The following is a 17,720-nucleotide window of genomic DNA, read 5'->3' as shown; positions in this document are numbered from 1 at the left end:
GAGAAAAATGGATCTAGCTTCAACGGATCCTTGGATGGCTCGAAGTTCTTGAAGCAGAATCATGACACGAAAACAAGTTCAAGTAAGATCATCACTTGAAATAAGATTGTTATAGTTATAGAAATTGAACCAAAGTTTTGAATATGATTATTACCTTGTATTAGAATGATAACCTACTGTAAGAAACAAAGATTTCTTGAGGTTGGATGATCACCTTACAAGATTGGAAGTGAGCTAGCAAACTTGAAAGTATTCTTGATTTTATGTAACTAGAACTTGTAGAATATATGAAGAACACTTAGAACTTGAAGATATAACTTGAGAGAGATCAATTATATGAAGAAAATTGAAGAATGAAAGTGTTTGTGGGTGTTTTTGGTCGTTGGTGTATGGATTAGATATAAAGGATATGTAATTTTGTTTTCATGTAAATAAGTCATGAATGATTACTCATATTTTTGTAATTTTATGAGATATTTCATGCTAGTTGCCAAATGATGGTTCCCACATGTGTTAGGTGACTCACATGGCCTGCTAAGAGCTGATCATTGGAGTATATATACCAATAGTACATACATCTGAAAGCTGTGTATTGTACGAGTACGAATAGGGGTGCATACGAGTAGAATTGTTGATGAAACTGAACGAGGATGTAATTGCAAGCATTTTTGTTAAGTAGAAGTATTTTGATAAGTGTATTGAAGTTTTTCAAAAGTGTATAAATACATATTAAAACACTACATGTATATACATTTTAACTGAGTCGTTAAGTCATCGTTAGTCGTTACATGTAAGTGTTATTTTGAAACCTTTAGGTTAACGATCTTGTTAAATGTTGTTAACCCAATGTTTATAATATCAAATGAGATTTTAAATTATTATATTATCATGATATTATCATGTATGAATATCTCTTAATATGATATATATACATTAAATGTCTTTACAACGATAATCGTTACATATATGTCTCGTTTAAAAATCATTAAGTTAGTAGTCTTGTTTTTACATATGTAGTTCATTGTTAATATACTTAATGATATGTTTACTTATCATAGTATCATGTTAACTATATATATATATATATATATATATATATATATATATATATATATATATATATATATATATATATATATATATATATATATCCATATATATGTCATCATATAGTTTTTACAAGTTTTAACGTTCGTGAATCACCGGTCAACTTGGGTGGTCAATTGTCTATATGAAACATATTTCAATTAATCAACTCTTAACAAGTTTGATTGCTTAACATGTTGGAAACATTTAATCATGTAAATATCAATCTCAATTAATATATATAAACATGGAAAAGTTCGGGTCACTACAATATATATGTATCTATTTACATATAATTGTTCGCGAATCGTTGAGAACAATCGAAAGGTAATTGAATAGTTCAAGAATTTTGAGATTCAACTTTACAGACTTTGCTTATCGTGTCGGAAATGTTAAATCATTTAAAGATAAAGTTTAAATTTGGTCAAAAATTTCTGGGTTGTCACAGCTGTGTCGATGTCTTTTCGTGTAGTAACATCGCAACCTTGGTAGAATATTTATGCTATTTGATAAGTATCTAAACCATGCTGAGGACATCCTCTCAACAACTTTCTGAATCTTGTCCACGCCTCATATAGAGTTTCATTTGGCTTTTGCGTAAATGTAACAATTTATCCTTGAAGTCTCACGGCTTTAGATGCCGGAAAGAATCTTTTAAGAAAATTTTCAACTAAAACATCCCATGTATCAATCGCCCCTTCAGGTAACGATTCTAACCAATCTTTGGCTTCTCCCTTTAAAGTCCAGGGAAACAACATGAGATAGATCTGTTCATCCTCAACTTCTCTGATTTTGAATAGAGTACAGATCCTATTAAAGGTTTGAAGATGTTCGTTTGGATCTTCTTTTGGCGTACCACTATATTGGCATTGATTAGTTACCATGTGTAGGATTTGTCCTTTGATTTCATATTTTGGCGTACCACTATATTAGTTACCATTGATTAGTTACCACTATATTGGCTTTTCCCTTTAATGTCTGGCTTAATAATGGCGTATCCTTGGCCCGTGCGTGTGGCTCTCATTCGATCTTCCATACTTAGAGGTTCCGTTACTTCCATAATTGAATTTATTGAATACGAATCACTAGAGGATTCTGATTTAACGGTTTGTGGTTCAGGAGGAATGATTAGTGGTTCAGGATCTTGGAATTGTCCTTGAATATCCTCCGGGTTCTCAATTGTGAAGTCGGGTTCAAAAAATGGATTATCGAAAATTTGAATTGGAGTACTTGTTCAACTAGATGATGATTCTAAAGAAAAAATAACGTCGACAATATTGGCTAGATGTCTTGATCGAGTTACAGGTGGTGAACGTATGAAAGGTTGTGAACGTTTTGCTCGGTGCATTCACTGAATATCCTATTATAAATTATATAAGTTATCAAATTAATAGACTTTTCTGCTTTTGCCCACGTTTCGAATAGCCAAAAGATGCAGCAGGGAGCCAGGATCCTGTAAATCGAAAAATCCACAACTCAGCCACTAACAAATCCAACTATTACTACGAAGCGGAAAATTTTGGATGTCTATCAATTTAACCGCTTAAAATAATTTTCGTCGAAATTTAAAGAAAACTTTGAAAATTATATGTCCTAAAAACTAGAGCGTAGAAATGAAAAAGATAAAGCGCGTCGAAAAACGTCGAAAAATAAAAAGTCGAAAAATACTAAAAAGAAAGTAAAGCGTCGAAACTCAAAAAGTCTAAAAACTTAAGACTAAAAAGTTGCGCCTAAAGGTATTAAAGCTTAAAGGAATTCTATATTCAAAATGGCAATAACTTAATTAGGCACTAAAATCTTAAAACGGCGTCGCAAAATTCTAAGGCACCTAAATCTTAATCTAAAGAAAAAGAACTTAAAGGGTTTTACAGCAAAGCCTAAAAATTTAGAAATATAAAATAACTACGGCAAAATACTATAACTTAAAACTAGTTACGAACGATAAATATACAAATTACGAACTAAATGAATAAAAAGATACAAAATATAAAAATAAAACTTAAAGTTATAAAAATACAATTTTTATAAAAATAATATTTTTATATTATTTATTAAAAAGGTACTAATTTATAAATTAAGAGAACTAATTAAAACTTAAAATACAAAATTAACTAAAACTAAAATTAATTATTAATTTAATTAAACCCTAATTAATAATAATAATAATAATAATTAAATAACCCTAATTTCGTAATAAATGCAGTCTGAGGTTTGACCTATTAGACAGCTCCGCGACTGCGGTATCCAGGCCCAGAAGTGCTCCGCGACTGCGGAGGTATGCAGTCTCAGATGATTGCAGGTTCAAACTGGTTCAGGCAGTTTCAATTTTTTTTTATATATTTTGATTTTTTATTTTCTTTTTATGATTTTAATATTTATAAAATATAATTTAAGTATAACTTATATTTTAACAAAAAATTACTTATTAGTTTTTATAACTAAAAAAAAATTAAAAACTTTTTAATTTAACACTTAAAAATATAGATATATATTTTTCTTTTTTTATGTTTTTATATTTTTTTAAAACTTATATATTTTTACAAAAATAGCTTAAAACTAATTTTTTTTTTTTTAGAATATAGCGTTTCGCTTTCGCTTCCCCGGCAGCGGCGCCAAAAACTTGATGTGCGAGCGAAGGGGTACGAAATATACTTATTTTTAATATGAAATACTGCGAAATATGGTACAAGTTTTGAAAGGACCTGTTCATATACATTATAAACGATTCACAATAGTTGATTACGTCGTGAGGTATTTGACCTCTATATGATACATTTTACAAACATTGCATTTGTTTTTAAAAGACAAACTTTCTTTACATCGAAAATTGACGGCATGCATACCATTTCATAATATATCCAACTATAAATAACTTAATAATAATCTTGATGAACTCAATGACTCGAATGCAATGTCTTTTGAAATATGCCATGAATGACTCCAAATAATATCTTTAAAATGAGCAAATGCACAGCGGAAGATTTCTTTCATACCTGAGAATAAACATGCTTTAAAGTGTCAACCAAAAGGTTGGTGAGTTCATTAGTTTATTATAATCGATCATTTCCATAATTTTAATAGACCACAAGATTTTCATTTCCATTTTTCATAAATATACTTCCCATACATAGTGACAAAAATCATTCATATGGATTGAACACCTGATAATCGACATTAACAAGATGCATATAGAATATCGCCATCATTTCGGGACACCCATCGGACATGATAAATTTCGAAGTACTAAAGCATTCCAAATTCCAGAATGGGGGTTGTTAGTTCCCGTAGATCTACCTTTAGGATTCGCGTCAATTAGGGGCCAGTTCTCTAATTCTTAGATTACCAGGCTAAAAAGGGGCATATTCGGCTTCGATCCATTCAACCATATAATGTAGTTTCGATTACTTATGTCTATTTCATAAAATATTTATAAAATTTCATGTATTCTCAGTTCCAAAAATATATATTACAAAAGCATTTAAAAAGGGAGCAAATGAAACTCACAATACTGTATTTCGTAGTAAAAATACATATGACGTCATTGAACAAGTGCAAAGTTGGCTTCGGATTCACGAACCTATATTAATTATATATATTTATATGTTTGATCAATATATGTCTAACAATTTAGGTCAAGTCATAGTGTTTCACAATCTTAATGCTCGAGACTACTATGCAAAAGTCAACAAAAGTCAATTTGACTCAAAATGGTTTTCAAAATTTATATATGATTATTAAATTATTATATAGTTTAAATATAGTTGTTTTATATTTTTTAAATATTTTTAACAGATTTATTAGAGTAAATATTATAATTCATTTATTAATAAATAAAATTTTATACTAAAATTTATATAATAAAATATACTTTTATATATCTTAAGTAATAAAATTTATAAAGTTTATTTAATATCATAAAAATAATATGATAGGTGTTATTAATGTAATTATATTACACGTAGTAAAATATGTTTGTATCACATATTTATTTGATAAAATAATATCGATAATAATAATAGTAAGTAAAAGTTGTATTATTTTGTAATAATAATTATTATTATTCTACTAAAAATAATAATATTTATATTTACTAAAAATGATATTATGGAAAAATGATAATTTTTATTAAAATGATAATGATATTTTATATTCACAATGATATTCCTATAAATAATAATTTTTGTAAAAATATTAGTTTTAATATTTATAATACTTTTAATAATAATGATAAAAAAAATAATGAAAACGATATTTTTATCTAAATCAATACCTTTCAATATTTTAATTTCATCTTGATACTTATACTCATTATTTCCTAATCAATTTGTTAATAGGTCTTAGTCGTCTTTTACATCGCGTCCGTAAAAATGATAATAATCATAATAATTAGGTGTTACTAATTTTACTCTTAATTATAATAATACTAATAATAATAACTATTATGATAATATTAATGATAATACTAATAACTATCTTAATGATAATAAAAATGATAATACTAATTATAACTTTAACGATAATAACGATAGTAAAAATAACAATTTTTAATGATAATACCTTTTACTTATAATGATAATAATAATAATAATAATAATAATAATAATAATAATAATAATAATAATAATAATAATAATAATAATAATAATAATAATAATAATAATAATAATAATAATAAATAATAATAATAATAATAATAATAATTAGATAAAAACTATAACGACGATAATAACGACGATAATAATAATCATTTTTAATAATAATACAAAAATTCAATTGACTATAACTTCTAATTCGTTCATCGAAACCATTCGATATCTAAATGAAAAGTTCTTAATTTTTCGTTAGCTTTCCAACGACATGCATATCTTATACCTTATCTCAACCGCATATGTAACTAGTTCATAATCTATCGTCAACTATTTAACGAAAATATTAAATATTCAAGTATGCATAATCCTATATACTCGAGCACTAGTCAGGGATACACTATTAATATATAAAAGTTAAGTTATGAGTGCTCACGTATCAATATTGAGATTCAATATTGCAGGAAAGGTACGTAGACGTAACGGAGATGATAAACACCAAATTGACCTCACGAGCATACCCCCGAACATTACCCATAACCTCCATAGTTATAACCCATAATTTCCTTAGCTCTATCCTTCTCGAAAAACCCATTTTGAAATAATCTACTCATGACTTCGTCGTAGTATTTTATGTATATTACTACTAATAATATTACTACTAATAATAATAATACGATTAATAATAATATTAATCTTTATAATAATAATAATAATTAATAATAATAATAATAATATATATTACATATAGAGAGATTGAGAGATATGAGATTTAATGGATTCGTCCAAAAACTGATCGAGCTTTATAGCCCCTTTCTAGACCCTTGAACTCTGCGATCGTGGAGCTTTTCAAGCATAAACCTCCGCGATTGCGGAGGTTCCTGTTTCCAGCTCACTCATAAATGATTAAGGGCTGCCGATGGTTTTTAATAATATTTAATATATAATATATTTAATTTATATAATTAATTATATATAATATAATTTTTACATGCATAGTTAAATTGTAATTTTAGTTCCAATGACTCGTACGTTATCACTCGACTTATGTCTCAGTTCCGGTTTATCTAACACATTTTCGTACGCTTAGAAAACTAGCTCTTTATGTTACGCGACGTGTACCTATTATCAATAATTAGACTTAATCATCTATAATTTATATTACCCAAAGTATAATCTCTTTATTTGAGTGTTGTGGTCATTTGCTTCTATAAAACAATGTCTCGTTGTTTATTAAAACACGTTTAATAATATCGAAACGTTTTATATTTAAATTATACATTAACGCATTGTAAAATATATATATATATATATATATATATATATATATATATATATATATATATATATATATATACATATATATATATATATATATATTTTAAAAATATAATTTTGTATATCTTATATATATAATTGAAATACCTATTTAATAATGTTTAGTTTTTCAAAACAAAATATATTTCAAAGTTCATTTTAAAATCGTTTAAGTAATAGGAAATATTATGTCGTATCACGTTTACGTTTCTGAAACAATATATATATATATATATATATATATATATATATATATATATATATATATAAAATTTATAATACAAAGCTTTAATTAAATTTTTTAAAAATTATGAACAAGTTATCTTATAAAAAGTTTTAATAATAAAGTTCTTTTTAAACCAAAAATATCCTTGTACATTTGAAACAATATTAAATAAATATGAGAACTTTGTTTTCCAAAACTAAATATATTTAAGAATAATTTTACTAAAAGGTTATAATAGTAGAAGTTGTTATATCGTAAAACATTTTAAAAAAGTAAAATTAAATATACACGTAATAGGTTTCAAGTTTTTAAATTAACGTTTGTTGGTGAAACGGAATATAAAGTCCAAAGGTTAGATAAACGTACGAAATCATCTTAATGTAAAATGTCGATATCCAACGTCTAAGTTATTTACATTCCACACTCCAACTTTAAGATGAAAGTTAAAATAGTTATCATATTAAAATCACGAGAAAATATTGTAAAGCATGAATTGAAAATCAAATAGGAATCTCTACTAACTTTTGTTTACACTCGTTAATTGACACATTTGTTCTTACTTGTAAGTGACTTTACCAAATATTCCGAATACCGTTAAAAGGAAAGGTTTCCTAAATCAAAGTGGACCTCTCAACAAAGACTCGTAATCATACTTCAATGTATCTGATAATTCAATCATTTGATATTATCTTCAAATTCTATCGATAAACAGACTGAAACAAATACATTCATGTGAAGTATTATACATCTAATACTTTGATAACGTTTTCAAGTTATAATATATACACATATACATATATAATCATATCCGTTCATATAATGGTTCGTGAATCGTCGAATTTTGGTCGAGGTTAAATGAATGTATGAACACAGTTTAAAATCCTTGAGATTCGACTTAACAAACTTTGCTTATCATGTCGGAATAATATAAAGATAAAGTTTAAATTTGGTCGGAAATTTTTGGATTGTCACAGTACCAACCCGTTAAAGAAATTTCGTTCCGAAATTTGATTGGAATGGTCATGGCTGATAATAAGTATGTCTTTGTGACACATATGGGCTAGAAATTAAAGTTTTTATCATCATTGAGTAATATAGATAAAATAATTCGATTTCTGTGAAGAGTGCGAGTGAAGTTATTACAAAAGAGTAAAATAAATAAGTGTAGATTCGTCATATCTTTTGACGTAGATAGGATTGATTTTTCAGAGTTCAAGGGTTTTGGAGAAAATCTTCGTAATAAGATTTGATTCTTCAGTAATCAAGGAAATTAGGATCCGCTTTAAATGCGATCATCTGTTTTTGATTGCTCTGTCGGATATTTCACTATAAATCCACCCCCTCCGTTTCCTTACAACTTACACCTTCTATTCTTCCCCCCTCAATTCATACTTTAAAACATTCATCAATATGCTCCATCCCGTTCTGATCCTTGATATACTCTTAACTTTCATATCTGTCATTCTTCTTTTTTATCTACCACCGGAGGATTTTATTTACTTTTACTATTACCTTGGGGTTATAGTGTTTTTAATTCTCCAGTGCCTTTACGTGGCAATACGTATTGATATGCACGGTTTGTAATTTATGTGTTGTTGTCGAGCTTTATATTTTCTTTTATATTCAAGAGTTCCATACTTTTGTCTCCTCTTCCCGACTTCAAGTCAAGCGAATAATGGTCCAGAATTCGTAGGTATGGATTTTGAAATGAACATAGTTAATGTTCTAAGAAGAGAATTGTAATGGCAAGATCTTGATTTGTCAAATTACCAGAATACCTCAGAAAAGACCGAATCATCAAGAAAAAATATTTTCTTGATATTTTTAGAGGTTAAATAGAATACCAGAGTCGTGTAACATGGCACATGATGATGTTATGATCTGTGAATCATCACATTCCATTTAGAAACTCAGCATGACTTACTGTAATATAATCACGTTGATCAAGTGTCATTATATTATACTAATTCATGCTTCAGTTCCCAACACTACCTCAAAACATTCATATTTTAAACTCGAAGGTTTCAGAATTTAGAAACTAAAACAGTTTCTTTTATGATATAATACAGATAACGCGAAGAGGTAAATGATTTCGGATAAGAATAATTTGGAAATATCTTCAGAAATATGGAGGATATTTATAATGAAAGATACGATGATATCTTAAAATTTCTAATATCAAAGGATGATGAAGAATATTTTCCGTAAGGGTTTAGAGTCGGGAGCAAGGTATTCGATAATGACATCAGAATATACGAAATCATTTGGATCCTTTGAAGGTAGATTTTGTCTTTGTGATTTGTCCACAGTGTCATACCCCCAAATAGGGCCGGGGAAATATGACTTCAAAATATCACAACACAAGTACGTATAAATGAGAACGACTCTATATGAGATGTTTTAATTGATAACCAATGTATTAAAGCAGAGGAAAATATTATGTCATTACAATAAATGTTTTAATGCAATAATATGTATGTATAAATGCGGACTCCAAAAGCAGCAAAGTCCAAATAGCAAATAATCTTTAGCAATCTTCACCTGAGACAAAACATGCTTAAAGTGTCAACCAAAAATAGTTGAGTGAACAACATAGGTTTAATAATTATAACAAGTTTTTAGACCACAATATTTAATTATAGAGTTTAATCAGTTCGGTAGTAGTGCTGGTGTATATGATATCGATACTAACTATAAGTTACCCTAAACACATCACGTTCGTGTCGTGAATCATTATTATGTATCCATTGACCATCAGTCATCCGAATAGAGACGTCACTCTCAATAGCGCTATCCACAATAACTAAGCTTGCCTTTATACGTAGCAACTAACGATATCATGGTAGGGATTTAGCATGAATCAAAGCATGTTAGCAACAGTTTGAACTAATCAAAATAAAGTTTGAGTACTTGTGTCTAAGCGTAAAATAGTTTAAAAGCAAGCGTGTATGATCGGATAGTTAAAAAGTGGGGCTATGAAGTTCACCTTAATAGCAGATAGATATTCCACGCAAGTTATATGATCGGAGTGTTGAACACGGAGATCTCCACCTAGAGATGTTATGTTCGATTAGTTAATGTCTAATAGACATAAAGTTTTTTTATTAATATAGCAAACTATATTAACAGTGACCGTTCTCGAGAAAAGTTATATTTATATAATAGTTAAAAAGTGGGGCTATGAAGTTCACCTTAATAGCAGATAGATATTCCACGCAAGTTATATGATCGGAGTGTTGAACACGGAGATCTCCACCTAGAGATGTTATGTTCGATTAGTTAATGTCTAATAGACATAAAGTTTGTTTATTAATATAGCAAACTATATTAACAGTGACCGTTCTCGAGAAAAGTTATATTTATATAAGTGATACTATACTTAGTGTACTTTAGTGTTACTATGTAATTAGGTGTGTAAGTTAGAGTAGTATTAGTATCTAGTAAATCAGCTATTATGTATATTTGCTCATTATATGTTACATAGATAATATACACCTATGTGATTCACAATATATATATATATATATATATATATATATATATATATATATATATATATATATATATATATTCTTTATTCATTATTATTCATGTATGTATTCATAACTATATGGTATATACGTACTAGGTGTAGGTGTTATATATAGATAAGTGTAAGATGATACGTATATATATATATATATATATATATATATATATATATATACTTATTACTTTTATTATTATGTTTACTAATCGCATATAACTTACATAATGCACATTCATTCATACATACTCACGTACATATATATACATATATACATATACATATACACGTATATATATATTTACATATACACACACACATATATCTACAATGTATACATGCACATACGTACGTATGCATGCATGCATGCACGTACACCATGATCATAAATACTTTACTAATCCATAATCATAACCTTTTATCATAATCTTAACCTAATAACATTCACATAAGATCATAAGCCTAATAATTACTCATAACCTTCATTATATCTTTAATCAAAATCTTTATCTATTTTTATTAACTAACTTATTAACTTTTCACATAAAATCATAAACTTCTTTATCTTTTATCCTTATTTCATTAATTCTCCTACCTTCACCTACATAGAATCATAATCATAATACTAGTTCATACCTCTTCTTTTTTTTTTATCACCATTATCTTTATTACTAATAATCATAATCTTACAACTATTATCATTATCTAGCTTATTAATCAAAACACTAATCTGTCATTATAACTAATTAATCTCCTAGTTATTCACTTACATAAAATCTTAACCAATACCTTATAATTATTCTTTTAACCCTAATCATAATAATCATTATACTTAATTCATCATAATACCTACTACTTCATAATCATACTTTCTTTATAATCATGATTCAACAACCTTAACTTATTAGTCATATTCATTATCATTATTCTTAATCTTCATTATTAATCATAATACTTCATCTTATTAACATCTTAATAGTAATTTGATTTAAACATATGATTAACTAGAGTTATTAGGTATACCTTAGGGTTTAAAGATCAAGGATTTGTGATGATGATTTGTGAAACAAACACAGAACAGTAGCAGCAGCAATATGACCCAAAAGAGGGGTCTTTGGGTATTCTTTTGTTCGACAGATATAGCTAGATAACAGCAGAAACAAACAGCAACAATAACACTTCTTTTTGACTATTTTGTTCACGCAAGCACAGCAAGAAAACCAAAAAAAAAATTGCAGCAACAATGGATGATTGAGGGACTGTTTGGGTCCTCTTGATCACGATAGGAAGCAGCAGGTTGATGACTAATATTGGTGATGGGTGGCGACTGCAACAGCAAGAAATTTTGCAGCAACTTGGAGTGATTCTCGAACTGGTTTGATCAAGAACATAAGGCGTATTGGTGGTGATGATTCACGATTGCAGGTGGAGGTTTTCAATCGACAAAGCAGGCTGGAAAAAGGGTGATTTAGTCGACTGAAACTGGAGGGTAGCAGGTGATTTAGTCGTAAAGTTTAGAGGGAATGCAGGAGTAATCAGTCGACTGGAATTGAGCAGATAGTTGTGGTGAATAACTGGAAAACTCGATGCTTTTTATAGTTTCAATTGTTTCCTAATTGCTCTTGGATTCAAGGATTAATTTGAGTTTAACTAGGCTTGATAATACTTAGGCAACAAGTTTTATCTTCCTAAAACCCCTACAACCGATTTATTTGTGATACATATGACTTCTTTATTTTTTTTTTACGGTATACTTATTTATCTATATATATATATTTTTTTTATAATTATTATTATTATTAATATTAAGGTTATATTATTTAAATACATTTTATTTATTTACTAGACCCTAATCTTTTATAAATTTTATTTGTTCCAATTAGTTTGTATTAATTTTTATAGTTTATACAATATCACTTTTAAGTATTTAACATGTATATATATATATATATATATATATATATATATATATATATATATAGTTTGTATAATAAAGATAATACATAAATACATAAACTTTACATTAACAAAAATATTGATCAAAAGTTAATATTTAATCAAAGTTGTTAAACAAAGTTTACGAGTACAAGAAGTCCTATTAATTGAACAGTTAAAACAAAAATGAAAAATTGAGGGTCGTCATAGTACCTCCCCATTAATAAAAACATCGTCCCGAAGTTTTAGGTGGACTTCTTGGATGCACCAACAGTTGAGAATAGATGTGGATATTTCCGTTTTATTTGGTCTTCACTTTCCCAGGTATACTCGGGGCCTCTTCGTAAATTCCAACGGATTTTAACAACAGTAATAGAGCTTTGTTTCAAACGTTTATCCTCATAATCCAGAATTTCTCTAGGTTTTTCGATGAAGTAAAATAAATGCGAAGATCATTCAAGGGAATAACAGGTATATCGTCAACAAGACACTTTTTAAGATTCAAGATGTGAAATGTATGAACTTTATTTAACAGGAAGTGTTGACTAAAAATTATCATTTGGTCAACGTTTTGTTAAAGCAAAGTCTACACTTAATGACAGTGGGGACCTACTTGAATGAGAGTTAATGTTGTATGAAATATCGGCTAAAAGAGACTAGGTGATTAGAATATCTAGTCTTATGGACTTCCTCCATGTCTAGTTCTGATTAATGGTGATTTTTATAGGATCGACATGTATTCCTTCACTATTAACTACATGTCCAAGGAATTTACGGTTTGCAACCAAAGTTTGCACTTGGAAAAACTTGGCATACAGTTGTTTCTTTCTTTAAGAGCTCTAGAATCAATTGTAGATGTTGCTCATACTCTTTCTCGCTCTTGGAATAGATTAAGAAGTCATCAAGGAAAACGGTTACGAATTTATCAAGATAAGGTTGGCATGCATGGTTCATAAGATCCATGAACACAGCAGGAGCATTAGTTAAGTCAAAAGGCATGTCAAGAAACTCATAGTGTCTATAACGAGTTAGGAAAGTGGTCTTAGAAACATTAGTTTCCTTAACTCTCAATTGATGATAACCCGACCTAAGGTCAATCTTCAAATAGATACTTGATCCTTGAAGTTGGTCAAGCAAGTCATCAATAAGTGGGAATGGATATGATTCTTGATGGTTAGCTTGTTGAGTTCTCGGTAATCAATATACATTCCCAATGTGCCATCTTTCTTTTTGACAAATAGAACGGGTGCTCCTTACGGAGACAAGCTAAGACGAATGAAACCTTTCTCCAAAAACTCTTGGAGTTGATTGGATGATTTCTTCATTTCGAACGGAGCTAAGCGGTATGGTTCCTATGCAATAGGTATAACACCGGGCGTGGATAATTTACAAGTGAGGAATAATATAACATCTAGGGTTGATATTTTTAGTTGACAATGTAGAGATAAGGAGTATGTAATGGTACACAATGGTCCTAAGGTTGATCAAATCTTATTCCCATCATGATCCATTAGGATTTCTGTATGACTTATCATAATATAATGACGTTGATCAAGTGTCATTATATTATTCTAAATCATACTTTTATCACTCCATAAGGTTACTACTATGTCATCTAGTCAATATGCATCTTCATCGAGGTGAATGATTCAATGAAAAATGAAAGAAAAGAAAATAACATCATTCATTAAAAGAAAATAACTAGAGTATTACAAAAACTTAACCAAATCTTCCAAACTATAGAAGTACTAAACGGTAACACAAAGAATACTATGAAAATTTAAATGACTCTTGTAGTTGTCAAAAACTCTTCATTGTGCCTCTTCCCCTTCTTCCTCATTATCCCGAGCTTCCTCGGCAGTCATCATAAACGCTCGGCCTTTAGCATTTCTCGTGTTATCCTTTTTCTTTGGACACTGGTTGCGATAATGCCCTTTTTCTCCACAGTCATAGCATGTAGGAACGACTGCGTTGGCTTTTGTTGCAGGTGTATTAGTCGAAGGAACTGCAACCCTACAAGTCTTGGCTATATGACCAATCTTCTTACACTTAGTGCACTCAGCCTTGCACCACCCAGAATGGTGTTTCTCACAACGATTACAATAAGGTTGGTTCCCTAAATAACTTCCTCTTGAATTTTCAGCAACCTTCTTATTCGAACCATGGTTTGATTCCTGAGTAGGCTCAATATTCCTTTTGCCTTCACTAGTCTTAGCCCCGGCTTGTTTATTAGCCGCGGCCTTTCTCCTCTTAGCCATCATTAAGTTTTGAGCCATAAGTATCACCGCATCTAAGGTTTCTTTACTAGCAGCAATAACATTTCCTTGAATCTCGTCAGGAAGACCTTCTATGTATCGCTCAATCTTCTTTTGTTCAGTGGGCACCATGTCCGGGCACAATGAAACCAACTCTATAAACCTGTTGGTATAAGCTTTAATATTAGTACCATTGACCTTCAATTTCCAAAACTCAACCTCTAGCTTTTAAATTAGGTTCCTTGGGCAAAACTTATCCGTCATCATTCTTTTCACAACAGCTCATGGAATAGCATTAGCAGCATCTAGCCCTACAGTTTGGGCATAAGCATTCCACCAAGTCAAAGCAAGACCACTGAGTGTATGGGTGGCATACTTCACTCGGTCGACCTCCGCGCAGTTACAGATGCGAAAGATTGATTCGAGTTTTTCGAACCAACGAGTTTATTCGACTGATTCCTCATTCCCATTGAAGGATGGTGGCTTACAGTTCATAAACTCCTTGTAGGTGCATGATGTAGGTGGGTTTCCTTGGTTGTTTCCTTGAGTATTGTTGCCTTGGGCGGCAGCAAGCAGTTGTTGAAATTATGCGGGAGTCAAAGTGACATTTGGAAGAGCGTTAGCACCACGAGTTGCCTTTGATCTTCAATACACAAAAATAGTATTAGTTGAAGAGTTTATGGTGCACTAGGTAGCAACACCAATGGATAAGAATAGGTAGTATGGGTTAGTTAGTGATAATGATGGTGAAACAAGTGAGTAATTAGGTGTGCGGATAGATCCTTTAGTGACGGATCCTTCGGTGTCTAAAACGGTGACTGGGTGATGACTAGACATCCTAGAGAAGGAGTACTAACTAGATTCTAAGGCACGGTATGACGGCAGGGATATAAGGGGGCATAATAAGGCAATCATAGATATGAGGATTACACTTCAAGCTAAGGCAGGAAAGGTTATAGTCCTATAGATTGCTAAGGCACCTAATTAACACATAAGGCACACATAATATGCAATCCTGGTTCTCTATAACAACCTGGCTCTGATACCACTCTGTCATACCCCCTAATAGGGCCGGGGAAATATGACTTCACAATATCACAACACAAGTACGTATAAACGAGAACGACTCTATATGAGATGTTTTAATTGATAACCAATGTATTAAAGCAGCGGAAAATATTATGTCATTACAATAAATGTTTTAATGCAATAATATGTATCTATAAATGCGGACTCCAAAAGCAGCAAAGTCCAAATAGCAAATAATCTTTAGCAATCTTCACCTGAGACAAAACATGCTTAAAGTGTCAACCAAAAAATGTTGAGTGAACAACATAGGTTTAATAATTATAACAAGTTTTTAGACCACAAGATTTAATTATAGAGTTTAATCAGTTCAGTAGTAGTGCTGGTGTATATGATATCGATACTAACTATAAGTTACCCTAAACACATCACGTTCATGTTGTGAATCATTATTATGTATCCATTGACCATCGGTCATCCGGATAAAGACGACACTCTCAATAGCGTTATCCACAATGACTAAGCTTGCCTTTATACTTAGCAACTAACGATATCATGGTAGGGATTTAGCATGAATCAAATCATGTTAGCAACAGTTTGAACTAATCAAAATAAAGTTTGAGTACTTGTGTCTAAGCGTAAAACAGTTTAAAAGCAAGCATGTGTCTCACCCCAAAAGTTCAAAACAAGTATATAAAGATAGTTAAAAAGTGGGGCTATGAAGTTCACCTTAATAGCAGATAGATATTCCATGCAAGTTATATGATCGGAGTGTTGAACACGGAGATCTCAACCTAGAGATGTTATGTTCGATTAGTTAATGGCTAATAGACATAAAGTTTGTTTATTAATATAGCAAACTATATTAACAGTGACCGTTCTCGAGAAAAGTTATATTTATATAAGTGATAATATACTTAGTGTACTTTAGTGTTACTATGTAATTAGGTGTGTAAGTTATAGTAGTATTAGTATCTAGTAAATCAGCTATTATGTATACTTGCTCATTATATGTTACATAGATAATATACACCTATGTGATACACACACATATATATTCTTTATTCATTATTATTCATGTATGTATTCATAACTATATGGTATATACGTACTAGGTGTAGGTGTTATATATAGATAAGTGTAAGATGATATGTATATATATACTTATTACTTTTATTATTATGTTTACTAATCGCATATAACTTACATAATGCACATTCATTCATACATACTCACGTACATATACATACATATAAACATATACATATACACGTATATATATATATATATTTACATATACACACACACATATATCTACAATGTATACATGCACATACGTACGTATGCATGCATGCATGCACGTACACCATGATCATAAATACTTTACTAATCCATAATCATAACCTTTTATCATAATCTTAACCTAATAACATTCACATAAGATCATAAGCCTAATAATTACTCATAACCTTCATTATATCTTTAATCAAAATCTTTATCTATTTTAATTAACTAACTTATTAACTTTTCACATAAAATCATAAACTTCTTTATCTTTTATCCTTATTTCATTAATTCTCCTACCTTCACCTACATAGAATCATAATCATAATACTAGTTCATACCTCTTCTTTTTTTTTTATCACCATTATCTTTATTACTAATAATCATAATCTTACAACTATTATCATTATCTAGCTTATTAATCAAAACACTAATCTGTCATTATAACTAATTAATCTCCTAGTTATTCACTTACATAA

The 17,720-nt window shown here is 29.5% G+C and overlaps 1 non-coding gene across 1 annotated transcript; it reads left to right on the top strand.

The window, feature by feature from the left end:
• Window positions 1–1,605: 1,605 nt before the first annotated feature.
• On the top strand, window positions 1,606–1,712 carry LOC139860764 (small nucleolar RNA R71). Its single transcript, XR_011763386.1, has one exon. It is a non-coding gene; the product is annotated as a small nucleolar RNA R71 (small nucleolar RNA).
• Window positions 1,713–17,720: the final 16,008 nt, after the last annotated feature.

The sequence above is a fragment of the Rutidosis leptorrhynchoides genome, chromosome 7 (assembly GCF_046630445.1).
Source record: "Rutidosis leptorrhynchoides isolate AG116_Rl617_1_P2 chromosome 7, CSIRO_AGI_Rlap_v1, whole genome shotgun sequence".
Lineage (NCBI taxonomy): Eukaryota > Viridiplantae > Streptophyta > Magnoliopsida > Asterales > Asteraceae > Rutidosis > Rutidosis leptorrhynchoides.
Note: the sequence above shows the minus strand (reverse complement) of the source record. Positions and strands in the feature narration are given on the sequence as shown.